The sequence below is a fragment of the Balaenoptera physalus genome, assembly GCF_965194825.1.
Source record: "Balaenoptera physalus genome assembly, chromosome: 10".
Classification (NCBI taxonomy): Eukaryota; Metazoa; Chordata; class Mammalia; order Artiodactyla; family Balaenopteridae; genus Balaenoptera; species Balaenoptera physalus.
Window position 1 is genome coordinate 89491919 of NC_138889.1, and position 14199 is coordinate 89506117.

Genomic DNA, 14199 nt, shown 5'->3' on the forward strand with positions numbered 1-14199 from the left:
GGAAATAAACATTGGGAAAGAAAGTTGAGATTGAGCTGTGGGGAGTCTTGAATGCCTGGCCAGGCAGGCTTGACTTCACTCTGAAGACAATGAGGGACCACTGGAGCTTCCTGGGTAGATTTTTGACAGGGAGAGAGTTCTGCTTTAGGAAAAGGCATATATGGCTTAATGCCTGAATTTGAGAGCTGACAGCAGGTGGCAGGCATGGAAGCAAGAAGTTTGCAGCCATCCAGACAAAAACTAATGTAGAGACTCAGAAATTTTACACCTAGGATGTATCAAATAGAAACGAAAACATAGGTCCATTAAAAAACTGTACAGGGCTTCCCTGGTGGCGCAGTGGTTGAGAGTCTGCCTGCCAATGCAGGGGACACGGGTTCGAGCCCTGGTCTGGGAAGATCCCACATGCCGCGGAGCAACTGGGCCCATGAGCCACAACTGCTGAGCCTGCGCGTCTGGAGCCTGTGCTCCACAACAAGAGAGGCCGCGATAATGAGCGGCCTGCGCACCGCGATGAAGAGTGGCCCCCGCTTGCCACAACTAGAGAAAGCCGTCGCACAGAAACGAAGACCCAACGCAGCCAAAAATAAATAAATTAATTAATTAAAAAAAAAAAACTGTACAAAAACATTCATAGTAATTTTATTCACAATGGCCCAAAATAGAAATAACCCAAATAAATGTCCACAATAGTAGAATGGATAAACAAACTTATTCATCCAATGGACATCAATATTTAAAAATGAACAAAACAACATGCAGGAATCTCACAGACGTTATCCTCAGTGGAAAAAAGCCAGACACAAATGAGTATAGAGTGTATGATTCCATTTTTAAGAATTTCTAGAACAGCCAAACTAATCTAAGATCAGAAAATCAGAACCGTGGTTGCTTTGGGGGAGGGGAGAGATTGGGCAGGGACACAAAGAAACTGGGGGGTAGAAAATGTTCCACATCATCTCCATTTGACAAATTTGTACAGCAAAGATTTGTGCTGTGTAAATTTTGCTTTAGAAAAAAAATTTTGCTTAGAAAATAATTGTAAAATAATAATAATAATAATTGATTAGGGGATGGAAGATGGCATAATATTGGTAATTGTAGGAGCTGAGTGACAGTTACATAGATGTTCATTACATTATCCTGTTTATTTTGTAGGTGTTTGAGATTTTCCATAATAAAGTGTTGAAAGTAAATAATGGGCTTAGATCAAGGCAGTGGAAAGAGAGAAGCCAGGAGGATGAAAGACATTGTAGGGGTGGGCTCGAATCATCTTGGAAACTACTTGGATGCAGGGGGCAGTTTTCAAAGGTGAATGTTGAAAATGATATTTCAGTGGCAGTACCTGTAATGAAGTAAGGAACAGGTTTCAGAGGGAGAGTGGTAGGTCGTTTCAGTGTGAGATGTAGTGATTCTGAAATGCTGGTGGGATGAGCAAATGAAGATGGAAAACGGAAAGGAAGGAAGATGGTGTCCTGCCTTGAGTGTCCTGGTTATTATGTAAAAAGAGTGGTAACTTACTACACACATTAAAAAAAATAATGCGAAGGAGGGAAAAATAACTTACAACTAGGAGATCATAGAACAGTCCGTTCATTTTTACAGATAAGGAAAGCAAGTTTCAGAGAACTTGTGTCACCTGTTCAAGATTGCACAGCTCTTCAACAATTTCAATTGATTTCTTAGAATTCTGAGCTATTTGATCCCAACTCAGGTGTCATGAGCTATGCTGCTTTATCTCTAGCCCAGTGCTATTTCTGCGGCAGCTCTCCAACTCTTCCATATTTACTGTGGATGGAAACACTTGCTCGCCCCCTGTGCCTGCTTTTCCACCCACATCCATGTAATGAACTCTGGCTACAAGGTACTCAGAGTGGACAGAGGCCACGGCTCCCCTGAATGTGAGCCCAATGCAATACACTATGAAATTCAACCTTGGAAAAATGGCACAAGTGACTTGCGCCTATTGGAAGCCAATCTCGACATCAATTAGGCCCTTTACATTATCTCTGATTCGTGATTACACACATTTTAAAAACACAATTAGTTATGGGCCAGAGCTATGGAAGCCTTTGATTCATAATTGGCCGATTGTTTCCAGAAAATTAAGCAAGGGAACAATAATACCGAATTGGCTCTACAAGCCTCATTGCAAACACACACCCTAATTCCTGCAGCTGCCCAGGGTTAAAGGGCTTTTTCGTTGAGTGGCCCCCTACTCACCTCTCCAACCCTCAGTTTTTCAATATGTATAGGGGGTTATGTCACTGCCTGGCTCAAAACCTCTCAGAAGCTCCCCCACTGTACTTGGGACAATGTCCCAACTCCTTGACATGACCGTGAAGCTCTTCATGCTCTGGCCTCTGTCTCCAGCCTCACTGTGTCCTGGCAACCCTGGCCTTTCAGATCCTGGACTCTCAGTAGCACATGCTGCTAACAAACCTATATTCATTCATCTATTCTTTTGCTCATTCATTAATTCATTCTGTGAATATTTCACATGACTTTATTAGGTGCCAGCCCCAGTGCTAGGTACTGGGGATTAAGCGATGAACTGGGGAGTCAGGAGCTTTCATTCTCAGAGGAAGACATTAATCAAATCATCACACATCTACATGATGACAAATTGTGGACACACAAAGAGTCAGAGAAAGGACATTCCAGACAAAGGAAAGAGCAGGGGCAAAGGTGTTGGGGAGGAGGAGGGCTTGGCAGGAACTGACAACGGCATCACAGTGAAGGAGGAGGAGGTTGGAGAAATAGCAAAGGGCCAAGTCATGCAGTGCCTTGTAATCCAAGGTAAGGAGTTTGAATTTTCTTCAGAAGGTAGGATTTTAAGTAGAAAGGATGACACAGTAACATATGATGTCAAGGGATTTCTGTGGGCTACTGGATGGAGAGAGAATTAAAGACAAGCAAACAGGGGAAGTGGGAGACCTGTTAGGAGACTCCTAGAGAAGACCAGGTCAGTTGAGAAGTCAAACATCCTGGTTTGCCTGCAACTGAGGGATTCCCTGGGGGTGGAACTTGCAGCACTAAAACCTGAAAAGTCTCAGACAAACCAGGAAAATTTAAGTCACCCTCCAGGTAAGACATGATGATGTCTTGAATTACAGGATGACACTAAGTGGAAGGATGTGAATGGTCTAGAGGTAGAGGACTTTTATTGATGAACAGGGCAAAAGGGATAGAAAAAAGAAGGACTCACGTTCTGGCTTTTGCAACCAGTTGGTAGAGCCTTCTATAGAGAAAGAAAAGACTATTTCCCATTTCTCTGTCTACCTCAGGGTTTTTTGAGTAGAAAGCAAGTTTACCTAGAAGAATAGCATGAAAGAAGCCACCTCCTCATTGTGTAGTAATTTCCAAAACTTCAGGCAAATAAAGGATGTCTTGCATTAGGGTCAAAGCCATGGTCAGCTAGGAGTTTACTTTGTGTCTTGTTTTCAAAGAGGTCAAAACAGTTTACAAACTTTTATGACAATCTTCATAAAATCCCATGTGGCACCAACTAAAATATAGGCAAGGAGACAAACAGAGGGAGATGAAACTATCATCCTTATCGCTGGTAAAGCCAGTGTCTCACTATGCTCACTGGATAACTGAAAGCAGTTGAAAATGCATCTTCTTGCAGAGACCTGCTTCCTCCCTAAAGAGGGCTGTGTGGTGCAATGAGCACAAAATTTGGGCTCCAATCCTCCCTCAGTCACTTACCAGCTATGTGACCTTGGGCAAGTTACCTAACCCCGTGAGCCTATATTTTCTTGCCTATAAAAGGAGAATAATTACCTACCTTGCAGGGTTATGATGAAAATTAGAGATAAGGTATGTACCTGCTGTGTAATAGGCTTTCCATAATGGTACCATTCATTACCTCTGTGCCTCACTCTCCTCATCTGTAAGAGAAGGATGATCTCTCTTATATCTACTTTATAGGATTTTTATGAACATTAAATGAGATTATCCATGTTGACTGCTTAACATGGCTCCTGGTACACAGAGGGAACTAAATATTATCAATGACTTGCTATTATTAATAGTGGGAAGAGTTGCTACCGGTCTCCTCACTCTCCATTCACTTCTACTCATGACCAATATCATGCTGTGTGGAGCAAGGGCACCCTCACCTTGCACAGAAGTCAGGTTCCAAAGGTAGTATGTAAGGTGAAACTCACAGGTATTCAAAATTCCCCTTGAAAATACTTTCGAGTCTCCCCAAAGTACTGTGTACTTGGTTTTGTGCTTACAACTCTATACCTTAATATTTATGTATAAATGTATAATGCATTCAGCAACTTACAGTACATAATAAAAATTATGTATGCAAAATTTGCTTTTACAATGTCACACAGTATTTTAATATTTTTGCCAAGCATGAGTAGTTGAATTCCTATGGGTTAAATCGTGTGTGATGTGATGCCACTGTGATCATCAAGAGTAAGAGTTTTTGCAAAGCTAGTGCTTTTCTCTCCAAATCTAGAGACAATGGCTATAGTATTTCCTAATGCTACCATAGTCACAATTAAAAATGTAAATAAGCACATAATTCATTCAGCTAACCAAGTACGATAAAAAGCTATATCCATCAGCGTTTATTCAGCAACATTTATTGATATATAATAAATCAGCATGTAATACATACCAGACACTGTGCTAAATCCTTTACCTGTATTTGTGAGAAGCAGCATAGCCCTATGGTTGATGTTCTTGAATTAATTACTTGGGTTCCAATCCTGGCTCCACTATTTACTAGCTGCATGTGAGCAGGTGCTTATCCCATCTGAACCTCAATTTTCTAATCTGCAGTATGGAGATAATAAGGTATCTGATTCATCAGGTTGTTTATAATGGATTAATAATTAATGCAAAGTGCCTTGAATAATGTTTAGTCTATAGGAGGCACTCAGATATTAGCTTCTGTTATCAGTACTTCATCTGTACATTAAAACTATGAGGTAGGAACTATTCCTTTCACTATTTTATATGCAAGTCTCCTAGGACAGAAAGTTTATATAATAATGTTTAGTTAGTATTTACTACAAACCCAAGACATTCTTAATGGTTTATATAGGTTCCCTCACTTACAGCAACCCCAGGATGTAGGTGCTGTATCAATCTCACTTCTCAGATGAAGATACCAAGGCTCAGAGGGATCATCAATGAAATCTAAGGAATGGTTTGGAGAAATGCCCACTTGAATTTCTAAACGAGGGGCTAGAACCAGTGCTTATTCCATAAGTAGCCCTTTTCAGTGTATCTTCATTCTGGATCAAAAGAGATCATCTTCCTTTAAAATTGCTCTGTCCCCTCACCTCTACTGTTCTTTGCCTGACTGGTATATGTGTATAGTGTGGTGAAATCAGTGGTTTATTCACTCCTTCAACAAGTTTATTGCAAGCCTGCTATGCCAGCTGCTAGGGACACTGCAACCAAAGATCTGCTCCCTGTCTACACTTGCACCAGCACATTAGGAGACTGAGAGAGAACAACAATTTCCCACAAAGCATTTATCCACACATAATCTCTTGAGATGCCTGCTGGGAGAGGTTTCCGTGGTATTCATTACCCAGCTCCTAAGACGTTGACCACATGAGCTCCTCCTAACAGCTAACTGCTCAACGGGCTCTGATTAGCTCTCCAACCAAGAGAGACCTGTCTTAGATGATAGAACATTTCAACAAGGGGAAACACAGATAAGCACGATGTGTTAGAACTTGTGGTGGAGGCTTAATCATTTGATTTTTCTCTACTTCTGCAGAATGATTTTTTAATATCTTCAGGTTAAACTGGTTCACCTGACTTGCCCTGATCTGCATCTATGCTTCCAGGTTATTGACTAACAAACAAGTCAGGGCAGCAGTACAGGGTTCTGGTCAACCCGGAAGTGTCAGCAAAATATCTGAGTTTTCACATAAATGGTATTAGTATTTTTCCCAAAACTATACGTTGTGGTTATTAGAGCACCAAACCAGAAGTGTGGAGAGTTCAGCTGAAGTCTTGGTTTGCCTTAAAAAATCACGTGACCTTAAGTGGGCCATTGACCTTCAGCAGCCTCAGTTTGGTTTTTTCCCATTAGAGTTAATCAGCTGCTGGGTCCCTCTCAAGACTAATATTCTATGATTCTTGGATTTGATTTCTAAGAATGTCCTAGTCCCCTGGAAACCCCCACTATGGGGTTTAACTTCATATATTACTGACAGAATTAGACTTCTGTGCTCTAGTAGCTAGGAAGAGAAATATGGAAAGTACTCTAAAGCTAGGAAAACTGCACATAAACTTCTCATTCGTTGGTAAGGAAGGAGATTTTTTTTTCCTATACTGGTTACAATGGTGACTATTTTTATTTTCCTCATCATAAGATGTTCTGGGAATACCCTTGAGTCCAAACAACTAGAAAGGTGAAGGCATTTTTTAACATTGGCAACCCAACATACCACTGGGTGCCAGAGGACATGGGCACTTTCTCTGACCAAGAGGTGTGAGACTAGCCAGGTAGCCAAGGCTACTCCCATCAGGTTCTTCTTCCTCCCCTGCTTCACTCTTCCAAACATAATCAGTAACCACAAGAGCATGGCGAAGGTGTTAAGTAGGTATTTTGGAGCCCAGGATTCTAAGAACTGTACCAAGCTTCTACCAGGACTGTTTTCAGAGCCAAACCAACAGGAAATGACTTTTTCTGTTCCCACTCCACCAAAAAAAAATAAAAGAAAAATTGCCAAACCTGGTTTGGCATGTGACCACAGTAATGCCAAAGAAAAGAGGTGTGGCTGAAAGGAGAAGGCAATGAAACTGAAGCCACTACCCATACCCCTACCCCTACAATACACACACACACACACACACACACACACACACACACACACACACACACACACACTCTGCTGCTCCATTTCTTTCCCCAGTTTGCCCAATGGACAGTTATATCAGTATTAAGCTCAGCAAAGTAAAACTTTGAGAACTCAGACTTTACCTCAGATGAGGCCCTAAAGCTTAGGAAATAATTCCATTCATTGCCATTGAACCCTGGAAAAGGACTCTCTCTCTTAATTTCTGCCAAAGAAAACAACAAATCTCTTCTCTGCAACTCACTTAATCTCCTGCCAGATAAAACAGTCACTCTTTTTCCCAAACTCTAAACTCCAGTGTCAAACGTGTTTGTGAAGATGACGTTAACAGTTTGTAAATTTGAATTTCAAGTGGGTTATTCATGAATCAATAGAAACAAAACTTGATAAATTGATTGTTCTGCTCTTAGATGACATTGAGTACCTTGGTCCTTGGGGGGGTCTTATGATCTAAACAATACAGGGAATATTCATTAAGTGAAATTCAGATTATAACCAATTATTTTCCATTGTGTATTTTCTCCCACAGATTATATACTTTTAAAATTAAAACAGCAAATTATTGGCTTTAAATAAATGTCAACAGAAAAATCATTAACAATTATACTTGTGATGCCAACCTTTTTATAAGAAATATTAACTTGAGAATAGGAGGCAGTGCTAAATAGCTAAAAGACCAGAATATTCAAAATCTCAGTACAGAGCCAGCTCTGCAAAAATCAGTGTGTAACTTCAGCTAAAATATAATTTGTTTGGGCTTTCTTTGACCTTTATTCATCTGTAAATAAAAGATTTGGGCTGGATAGTTTCTAAGTTTATTTTAAAAATCTAAGTTTCAATGACTATTTTAATTATAACTGGTGTTTTTCTTGCTGCCTTTTACCATCAGTAACTGTCACTTAGGCTAATCCTGACCTTATACCAGACATTGATTAAAATTCTTTTTGCTAACACATCTTTTGGTATGTAATAACAATGGGATAAAACTTTGGGACTTCAGGCCAGCTTAGTATCAAAAGCCCTTCCCAGTGATATCCCCTCAAGATCTGACAGTTTCTAACAGCTTCTGGGTAGGGTACTTTTATTTAAGCAATCAGCCCTGTGTCTGCTCTCCCACATGGACTATTACTGAAATGTGTGCAGAGGAGTTTCAGGTCCTTCCTGGCTCCTCCTTACCTCCAACTGCAGGGCTGCAAGAGAGACAGAAAGAGAGAGAGAGAGAAACAGAGACAGAGACAGAAAGAGAGACAGAGACAGAGAGTGAGAGTGTCAACCATACACAGGTACAGAGAAAGCAATAGACACATAGGAGGGATTGTTCTGCGCTGCAAAACTCTGTGACAACATTTTCCAATCATAAGTGGTAACTTTCTACTCCTTTTTAATAAATAACTACTGTCAGCTTTTCAACATGCCTTAAACTAGGAGCTGTTGGTCAGGTATTAAAGGAAACAAATATATTGGGTGTCTCTTACACACCCAGTATATTTAATCTACCAGTTTTTAAAACTTTATGAGTAAGAGAATATTTCTCAGGAGCTACTCCTAGAAGGAAATTGCCCTTTCTGTGACAATACATTTAAATATAGTAAACAATTTTTTTTCTAATGTTAAAAGTAATTCGTGCTCATTATAGAAAATTCAAAAAATACAGAAAAGTCTGAATAAGGAAAACTAAAACTACATGTACCCAGTATGGGATTAATAGATACCTACCACTATATACACAATAGATAAACAATAAGGATTTACTGTATAGAACAGGGAACTATATTCAATATATTATAATAACCTATAATGGAAAAGAATTTGAAAAAGAATATATTCTTTATATATATATGAATTACATGTGTCAGAATACTGGGGGTTTTTACCTTAACAATTTGGTGTGAATGCATGCAAATACCTGTATAGGTTATGTATGTTATATATTTACCTGTATTTTCATAGTTGAGATCATGCTGAGGCTATAGTTCTCAGTGATTCAATGATGACACATTCACCCATTTCCTTCAGAATGTCACATAAAGCAAGGCTTGCTGCTGACACATTAAGGCTGAGAGAGTGAGGGGCATTGTCTGCAGTTGGCTGACCCTGGGGAATTTCCTTGTACCAGGTGCTTTGGTAATCTCACAGATTCCATTGATTATAGGTACCACATATCACAATTTTCCATGCTTCCAGGACAGATATGATGTTACCCAGACCCCTTCAAAGAAACGTTCCTAAACAAAGACTACATTTATATCTGCTTAATACAACACGACTTTGCAAATGCTTTCAAATCTTCTCTGAAATAAGTTCTTGACAACTTTGCAAGTACAATAGTATTAGAACACCTCATGTTTAGCCAGCCAAAAAGATCTTTCCAATCCTTTTACTCAATGTACATTCAAAATTATATAGGAATCTATATCACATGAAATAGTGATTAATTCCAACTTTGATGCAGCAGGTGGGGGAAGGTCTGTGTCTTCATTGAATTGAATTCCATGTTTCCTTTCTGTGTCTTCATTGAACTGAATTCCATGTTTCCTTATCACAAACTGTTAGAGGGCATGCGCAGAGCCTGCTTGGTGATGGCATTCTCCTTAGCACCCAGCTCCATTCCTCAGAAAGGATAGTTGAATTGATTTTAATATGCTCACCAAGGAGAGAACTGTTAATGCTATCACCAAATATCCTAAAGCCACTGTTTGATTCCATCTCGGGAAACAGCCTCAAGGCAGGTGGAAGTACCAACATAGCATGAGATGGGTGAAGAAACCTGGAGAAGAAAGGACTTGCCTTAGAATCACAGCAGGAGGCTTAGGGTTAGAATGCAGAATTTAGGGTCAGTACTTTATCTCATCTAGTCACCATGTCCCTTGCTCCACTGAACCTTTTGGAACCATCCTGAAGAGTTCTGTTCGCTTTTCCATTTTGTTTATGAAACTTTTGAATTTGGTTATTTCATTAATTTCAGAAACATTTATTGAGGACCTAATATGTGCACAGTATATGAAAAGTAGTTCATATAGTCTGTAGCTTGACATATATACAATATAAGTCAGGCAGAACTGAATTCAAACCTTAGCTCTCCTTTTTACTAATTTATTACTTTAGGCAAGAGAATTGGTCTCTCTGTGCCTCAGTTTCCTCATATGTAAAATGAGAATAGTAGCAGTCTATCTTCCTCAGCATTGTTACAAGAGTAATCTGTTGTTATTATCATTATTTTTTGTATCATAGCTTGTGCTAGACATCATGAATGGTACCAAAATATTCAGCTATCAATCCCAGAAGAGTGGACCCCTTATGAACTGAAAGAAATTAAAAACCAAATGGGGTGGTGTGTGCTGTATGAATTCAGAGAAGGGAGAGTAAGTAAGGGCTCAGGTAATCAAAAAAAGGTTTCATGGAGAAGAAGAAACTTCAGTTGTATTATAGAAAAGAAAGTATGTGATTTGGTTGAGAAGAGTGTCTATAGCAAGGAATAAGTTTGAAGCCAGAATGGGGAAAGATTAACTACCCAACTAATGATATTAGTTTTCCATTCATTCATTCACTTATTTGTTGCCTTGGTGATACAATCGTAAGCAAGGCATGGTCCATTTCTCTTTATAGTCTTATGGAAATAAACAAAGATCAACCAAATGAAAAAAGTAAAGGCTATTTATCCTGAGCTTGCTAGAGCAAGGGAGTCAGCCGCATTTTGGCAGAAACTCAAAGGCCGGTAGGGAAGTGGGAAAGCTTTAGAGTGGAAAGAAAGGAAGACTTCATGTATGGCCTGATTGGAGGTTGTTAGCATGGGGAAGCTATAGGCCCACAAACTAGAAGCAGGGCATCCTATATAATTGGTTAGGGGTGCATATTTGGCTTCCTTTGATTAGTCCTAAGTTAGAAGGGACTTGAAAATTAGAGAAGCTGGGACTTCCCTGGTGGCACAGTGGTTAAGAATCCGCCTGCCAATGCAGGGGACACAGGTTCAAGCCCCGGTCCTGGAAGACCCCACATGTCGCAGAGCAACTAAGGCTGTGCGCCACACTACTGAGCCTGCACTCTAGAGCCCGCGAGCCACAACTACTGAGCCTGCGTGCTGCAGCTACTGAAGCCCATGCTCCTAGAGCCTGTGCTCAGCAACAAGAGAAGCCACCACAATAAGAAGCCCGCACTCTGCAACGAAGAGTAGCCCCCGCTTGCCGCAACTAGAGAAAGCCTGTGTGCAGCAACGAAGAGCCAATACAGCCAAAAAAAAAAAAAAAAAAAAAATTAGAGAAGCGGTCAGTTATTAATCAATCAGCATTTGGGGCCCATTGTCACAGAAATATTGTTCAGCTCCCTGGATTGTCATTGGAAGTAGCAATCCGGCTTCCTGCAAGTCTGACTTAAAGCAGGCTGGTTTCCTGGGTTGTTTATTGTAGATAAGGGGGTTGGTTGCTGCAGGTTGTGAGTCCAAGTTCTATTTTTATGATGGTGTGGCTATTGTCCATTTGTATATTCAGTCTAGTGGAGAAATAAACTAAAAAAGATTGTAGGAACAGGAGCAAAACAAAAGAGATTAGACTATTATAAACACAGTGAGAACTGGGTTAAGGAATGCCTTTTAAATGAAGTAGCCAGGGAAGACGTTTCTGTGGAGGTGGCAACTATGCAGGGATCTTAAAAGATGAGAAAGAGCCAGCCATCTAAGGAGCATATGGAGAAGCATTCCACACAAAGGACCAGAGAAAATACTCGGAGCCAGAATGAGCAGAAAGGGTGTGTGATGTTCAAAGAAATGAAAGGAGGTCAGTGCAGCCAGACAAGAGTAAGCAAGGGGAGAGTGTATGACATGAGGTTTGAGAAATAGGCAAGATTCAGGTCAGATAGAATTTTGTATGCCATGATGAATAATAGATTCCATGCATGCAGGGAGCTTAAGCAGAGAGATAATTAAGGAAACAATTGCAGTAATCCAAGTAAAAGATGGTGGTCATGGTCTTGATTAAGGTAATGGGAAATAGAGATGAAAAGGAGTCAGTCCCTTGAGATGTCTTGAAGAAAGGACAAAGAGGACTTCCTGACAGCCTGAAGATGGAAGCAACAGGGGGTGGAGATAAAGGGAGGAAACAAAGAAAATTCCAATGATTGTGGCACTTACTGAGGTGGGGATACTGGATAAAGAGAAAAAACAGGTTTTTAGGGCAGAGGGAAATCAAGTTTAATTTAGATATTGAGGTACTGAGAAAGGCATTAGTGTAATAAATGCCATCTAGAGAGACAGGATACAGGATAGGTAGGTTCAAAAGATATGGGCTGAACTTCTGTTGATAGTCCATGCCTCATTTAGTTGAACAAATGATACCCAAATAAAGAACAGGGAAGAAAGAAAGACAAGAGCTACAAAATTGAAGCTGGAGATAAACTCCAGCTGGGAATATCTGGCCCCAAAGTTTCTGGTCAGTTCAGTTAAAAAACTGAACAACAGAAAAGTGGAATTGCTTGGCACTGTGTGGTCCAATTACCTGGTCTATTGGCTGCACTTGGAGTGTCATTTGGTGATACAGCCAAATGCAAGACATGGTCCATTCCTGCTTGTAGCCTAGTCAAGATGAGGAGAAGTAGCTGGGTTCAGGTGAGCTAGTAGTCATTAAGAGTGAAAACTCTCTCAGCTGTTGACCTTGCTTTCTACTTCATGGAGAAAACAAAAGCAATCAGAAGAAAATATCCAGATGCCCACCGCAGCATCTACCAGCTACTGGCATCTAGACCCATATATTGTGCCCTCCCTCCTGTTATAAAGAATATCATCCATGCTCCATTCTGAAGCAGTACCTCCAACTGTGTGCACAAATTCAGGGACACTGTTCCATTAATTCTCTCCTCTCATTATTGGACTATTCTCATCAATGAACAAACTCACTGCTCTTGCTTCCATCATCAAAAAATAGTTGCAAGATAAAATTTAAAAGCTTCACTTCACAGTGATTTTACTTCCCCTGCCAGCAAATGTCCCATTTCATGCTCTCATTTTCAGCAAAACTCCTTGAGAGACTTGTCTCTTTTTTTGATGTCTACAATTCCTCTCTTACCATTCTCTTTATTTTTCCTTTGCTCAGGTATATTGAAATATAATTTACATACTGTAAAATTCACCCTTTAAAGTACACATTTCCATGAGTTTTGACAAATGTAAATAGTCATGTAGCCACCATCACAATCTAAAATACATAACATATCCATTACTTCAAAAGGTCTTTTGTGCCCCTTCACATTCAACCCCTTCTCCCCATCCTCACCCTTAGTGACCACTGTTCTGATATTTGTCCCTATATTTTTGCCTTTTCCAGAACGTCATATAAATGGATTCCTACAGTCCTACAACCTTATGTGTACAGTGTGTTTCTCTTTGCACAATGCTTTTGAGATTTATCTGTTTTGCTGCATGTATCATTAGCTTGTTCCTTTACATTGCTGAGTAGGGTTCAAGTGTGCAGATGTACCAAAATTTGTTTATCCATTAACCAGTAAATAGACATTTGGATTGTTTCCTGTTTGGGGCAATTATGAAGAAAGCCTACACAAACATTTACATTTGCAGGTCTTTGCAAATATTCCTTCCTGTCAATGGCTTGCATATTTATTAGCATTCTCTTTCAAAGAGAAAAACTTTTAATTTTTTCTTTTTATAAATTTATTTATTTTATTTATTTATTTTTGGCTGCGTTGGGTCTTCGTTGCTGTACGCGGGCTTTCTCTAGTTGCAGTGAGCAGGGGTTACTCTTCGTTGTGGTGCGTGGGCTTCTCATTTCAGTGGCTTCCCTTGTTGCAGAGCACAGGCTCTAGATGCACGGGCTCAGTAGTTGTGGCTCGGGGTTCTAGAGTTCAGGCTCAGTAGTTGTGGTGCATGGGCTTTGTTGCTCTGTGGCATGTGGGATCTCCCCGGACCAGGGCTCGAACCCATGTCCCCTGCATTGGCAGGTGGATTCTTAACCATTGTGCCACCAGGGAAGCCAGAAACTTTAAATTTTGATTATAAAAAATTTATCAATTTTTTAATAGTTTTTGTTTTTTGTGTCATATCTAAGAAATCTTTGTGTAACTCAGCATCACAAAAATCTCTTACATTTTCTTCTAAAATTTTTATCATTATAACTCTGATATTTATGTCTCTGATCCACTCAAAATTAATTTTTTGTAAATGATAAAATAAGAGTAGAAATTCAATGTTTCTGCATATGGAGGTCCAATAGTTTCTGCACCATTGACTGAAAAGGTTATTCTTTCCTCACAAATTACTTTGGCATCTTTGTCAAAAATTAATTTTCCATAGATATATGTCTATTTCTGTTCTTTTTTCCATGTGTTTATCTTTATGCCCAGAAGAAATTATTTT

The 14199-nt window shown here is 39.8% G+C and overlaps 1 long non-coding RNA gene across 1 annotated transcript in view; it reads right to left on the reverse strand.

Moving 5' to 3' along the window:
• Positions 1–964: 964 nt before the first annotated feature.
• The window catches only part of LOC309636896, a 47784-nt gene continuing 34549 nt past the window's right edge, over positions 965–14199 (reverse strand). The window contains exon 3 of the long non-coding RNA XR_014250286.1: positions 965–9609. This is a non-coding gene — a long non-coding RNA (uncharacterized lncRNA). The remainder of the gene's footprint in view (positions 9610–14199) is intronic.